At 48.0% G+C, this 5000-nt stretch overlaps 1 protein-coding gene across 1 annotated transcript in view; it reads left to right on the top strand.

The window, feature by feature from the left end:
* Positions 1-5000, top strand: part of LOC144968922 (uncharacterized) — a 14815-nt gene that overhangs the window by 702 nt on the left and 9113 nt on the right. The window lies entirely within an intron of this gene.

The raw sequence follows: 5000 nt of genomic DNA, 5'->3' as shown, positions 1-5000 counted from the left end.
AAGGCTCTTTACTCACTTTCTATCACCGTCCTCAGGTGTAAAATGAGTACCTGGCCGTTAACAGCGTAGTCTCTGTCCGAAAGAAAATGTAATATCGCCTCACAGGCGTCATGTCCCTTCCTAAATGTTAAGTGTTGTTGGTGGCCAGAGCAGGGACGGCTGATAATAATGGGCAGGGTGGGCAAATACCAGCCTGTTTTTTCAAGTTATAAGCTATATTACCAGGTCCGAAATAATCTAATTTAAATTAGATAATTTTAAAAGTTAGTACTTAAACTTGATACTTCGTACTGAAATCAATTTGTATGTATTTTTGATAGATTGCGAATCACCATGCACCCCGTAATGCATAAACCAGGATACGCTCCTGTTCTTTTTTATCACCCCCCCCCCCCCCGCCCCTTCCCAACCACTCCACTCCGCCCACATCGTCATCTCATCGTCACGTCGCCTGACGGTAGCAGCAGCTTCTTATGGTTCACACTATTATGTTATGACGATCGACCCAATCAGCAAAGTCCGGTCCGCATTCGTGCACCGTCGCGAACCCGCCTGGTAGCATCGTCACAACACACCTTTCGACTAGATGCTCTGCCGTTTCGGGTTCTTGTCCACAGCGTGGACATAAAGGACAGGAAGTTAGACCCCACTGATGTAACGCACCGGCCGTTAGGCAGCTCCTCGACCGAAGCCGATTCGCAGCTACCCAGTGTCTCCTCTTACTGGTATCAAAGCCTGGCAACTTCTCACCAAGCTTAGAGGAGTGTAGGTCCCCGCCCCACGAGGGATTGAATTCGTCCAAACCGACTTCCATCTCGTATGTGCAGCTCTGTCCGTAGTCAGGGATTCTGCGTACAAGGGTTGCCGGGACTTATTTCGGCTCGAAACGGGGGCACCGTTCATTATGCGCATGAGAGGGGTATCCCCATTCCCTCTCTCTTTGATCTTACTCAGCCAGTTTCCCGTAATGGTCTCTCTCCGGACATCGGGGGGCTGGATCGCTGCCATTACCGGGCCCCATTCTCTAGGGGTTGTTGCTAGCGTTCCCGACACTATGTGCATCGACTTGCGAAGTTTTACATCCACCTTCTCAACGTTTCTGCTTCTACCCCACACTGGAGCGCAATACTCCGCGGTGGAATAGCATAGTGCCAGGGCGGATGTTCTCAGGAGCGCTTGGCTAGCGCCCCAAGTCGATCCCGCCAGCTTCCTCAGAAGACTATTCCGCTTCTCTATCTTCCGGGCAACCCCTTCGAGATGAGCCCGATAGGTAAGGCTGCGATCCAACGTCACCCCTAAATATTTTGGACGCGGCTCATATGGGAGTGGCTGGTCCCCGACTAGGACATTCAGTTTACGGGTGTGCCAACCACTGCATAAGTGAAATGCAGTGGCCACGGTTTTTGAAGTGTTCATCTTCAGGTACCACTTGTCAAAGTAGGATTTGAGTCTGGTGACGTCCTCGCTGAGTACGCTCTCGAGACGGGTCCACACTTTACTCTGAGTAACGAGTGCCCAGTCGTCTGCGTATCCCAGCCTCAGGGAGGAAGTGTTCGGCATATCGCTAATGTAAACGTTAAACAACATTGGCGCAAGTACCGACCCCTGAGGGACCCCATTCTTCAATTTCCTTACTTTGCTCGTGGCGTCTCCCAGCGCGACGTGGAATTGCCTTTCCCCTAAGATCGAAGAGAACAACTTCAAGGTCTTTTTGCACCTTATGATTTTTGCAAGTTTGAGCATTAACCCATCGCACCAGACCGTATCGTACGCCGCTGATAGGTCTATAAACACAGCACCTGTTTGCTGTTTTCTCTCGAACCCGTGCTCAATATGCTCTGTAAGGGCAATGACCTGCTCCGTGGTGCACCTCCCTTCCCTGAAGCCTGCCTGCTCTGGTGGCAGGGCAGCGTCTAGGACCGGCCCCCATCGGTTTAATAGAACACGCTCCAACAATTTGTAAAGACAGCTCAGCAGCGATATGGGTCTGTAACTGTCTGCCTCCTTCGCCGGCTTCCCTGGCTTCAGGATGGCAACTATCTTCGCGTGCTTCCACACTTGTGGAAGCTTTCCTTTTGCAAGGACGTCCGACATTGCCTCTGCTAGCCAGGCCCGTGCCCTGGGGCCCAGATGCGTCACCATATCGGGATATACACCATCTATCCCTGCTGCTTTGCCGTTCTTTACTTCGCTAATGGCTGCACCCACTTCTCGGGGACTGAACGGGGCCGTCCAGTCCGACTCCTCCGCAGGTAGCGAGTCCAAAATCGTTCGGTACGCCTTGCGGACACCGCGCTCAAAAGCCTGATTAGGGACCCGCTTACTACGGTTCTTAATATTCTTGGCAATTGTGTCTGCCTCGCATTCCGGTGCAGCCTTCGCGAAATTCCGATCTGGGTCCAATTTCTTTATCAAACGCCAAGCGTGGCGGCTGGAGTGTGTAAAGTCGAGACTTTCCACGGTCTCCTGCCACCGTTGCTTCCTTCCCTCTGCCAGAGACTGAAGTAGTCTATCGGCTGTGTCCTGAGACTGGGTTTGCTGGTACTCTCGGTACAGCTCTTCCGACTCTGCTGTCCAGCAAGGGGTGTAGAATTTCCGCTTGCCCCGTGGAATAGAGCGTTGAGCGCTCTTAACCAGTAGCCTACTAAATCTGGTTATATTCTTGGACTTGGGAGGAATGGCAGGGCAGACCTGCTCGATATAGGAACTGAATTCCTCCCAGTCAGCCTTCCTGAAATTCCATCTGCAAAGTGGGAGAGACTGCACCCTCGGTATTGTCACCCCAGCTGTGACAAGAACCGGCCTGTGCTGGCTATGCGGAAAGTCCCCGAGGACTGTCCGCTTCACCTGCAGCGGTTCACCGTTCGCGCTTTTCGTTACGAGGGTGAGGTCTGGAGTGTACTCCTTCTTATGGCGGGTACCCCGGAAGGTACCCTTGGCTGTAGGATCGTACACTAGGTGTAGATCATTACAGTCCATCCATGAGCGGAGTTGTCTTCCTGCCTCGTTGCAGTCTCGGTAGCCCCATTCGTGATGGTGGCTATTAAAGTCTCCCAGACAGATGGAAGGATGGCTGACCACCGGTACCGGTGGTGTAGTCCAAGTCGCTCTAGGTGGTTTGTAAATATTATGCAAACACAGTCCACCTACTTCCACGGAAATTCGGTTCACCCCATTGCTGTCCGTTACGCTCTCAATGACCCTTACCTTCGATGGCTCTTTAGCGTAAACGCTAACCCCTCCTTTGAGCCTCGAAGTGTCCTCGCGTTGGACCACCGTATAGCCTGGGATCTGGAATCGGGAAGATTGCGCGCCTGAATAAAGGTGGGTCTCCTGTAAAAGGAGGATATCAACGCAATGAACGGCCAATAGCTTTGATAAAAGCTCATTTTTTGCCATACTCTGGCTCTCGACGTTCAGGGACAATATACGCGTCAGTTCGCCATCCCCGCCGTCGCATTTTCCAATCGGCAGGCCGCGAATCGATTGATGCATGGGACGTTCGCTTTTTTCTCGGACGTGCCGACGACCCGGGCGACACGAACGCGGTATTATTTGGCTAGGCGGCAGACCGCTTCGCCATTGACGGGACTGGTTGGGACTCGACATAAGGACAATAGTGTGGCGCCCGGGATAGGGCTGCTATTCGGGCACCGGGTTTGGATCAAATTTAGTCACACACCGGGGCGAGCAGCTCATGTGGCTCGTTGGCTCGATACCCGGGATGGTCTCGTGACGGTCGACCGGGATTTACACCTTTGCCCTCCCGTGTGCCTCAAGCCCCCTCACCAACTGCAAGGTAAAGATCCACGAGGGGGGCCTGACGGTGATTTTGCTGTCTGGCCTCTCTAGTACTAGGTCGGGCTAATTCAAATGAGCCCACCTTATAGATAGTATGCAGATGACGTCACTCAGGCCTTTGTTATTGTTTTTGCCATCCGCGTTTGTGAGTTGTTCTCACTAAACTGTATTAACCAGACTATAAAAGTTCATGGTTACACAGAGTTTGTGTGTTGGTCCGTTATACTTCCGGATGGCAATGTTGTGAACTCCTTGGCCAAGCGCATTCTATCTATAAACCAGTGAGCACTAAATAGAGATTTTGGCAAACAAACTTTTTCTATTTATTGCCTTACTTGTGCTGGTACCATTGAGGTAATAACATTGGGAAGGTTCCAGTATTGAATTGAATTTATCATTTTACTAATATTATATCAAGTTAGTATTAACTTGTGTTGTTTTAATATATTTGTTTATCCATTTAAATTATTTCTTTTTTTTTTCTCGTTTTCTTTAGTGCTTCTCAAAATTCATTTATTTAAATTTTTGTCTTATTTGTTTTGTTGTTGTTGTTGTTTTTGTTTTGTTTTTTTAAACAAATTAATTTGTTCCTTTTTTAAAAAAAAAAATTCTTAAAGTAATTACCGCTGTATTTTTATTGCCAGACTAAATATTTTTGCAAAACAATGTATTTTCTATTGCATTCCCTCTAATAAAACACTTTTATTCAGAAGTCACGATTAAAGAAATATATAAAATACAACCACCATTTTGGTTTACTCAACAATTGAATTAGTATACGAGAAATACTCTTCTGAGAAAGGAGAGAGTTGAATTCTAAGTTATAGAGGAAATAGAGACGTTTAAAGGAAGGGTGGGCAGATTCCGTACTTGCCCGTCCTGAAGCTAATACATACATAAGATAGTTCGCGATGAAGAGGTGGGAAGCTAGGGGTTGGTTGGGTAAGGAGTAAAGATAACACGGTCGTTATTGTTATAGTCTAACGAATGCATGAGAGATTGGTAGCATTATTTAATTTGTCTTAATTGTATTGTATGAATTATTGGCGAAAGCCTAAGATTAAGTAAACTTTGTTTTTAATTTGTCTTTTTTTGACTATGGAACTGATACTTGTCATAGCAGACCTGCCTACTTGAAATAGGAAAATAAAAATCGTAGTTTTCAGGGTTAATAAAATGGTAGATATTTTAACTATCCT

This window comes from Berghia stephanieae, chromosome 3, assembly GCF_034508935.2.
Source record: "Berghia stephanieae isolate SIO BIC M18660-M18661 chromosome 3, UCSD_Bste_1.3, whole genome shotgun sequence".
Classification (NCBI taxonomy): domain Eukaryota; kingdom Metazoa; phylum Mollusca; class Gastropoda; order Nudibranchia; family Aeolidiidae; genus Berghia; species Berghia stephanieae.
This window is presented reverse-complemented; position numbering and strand designations above follow the sequence as displayed.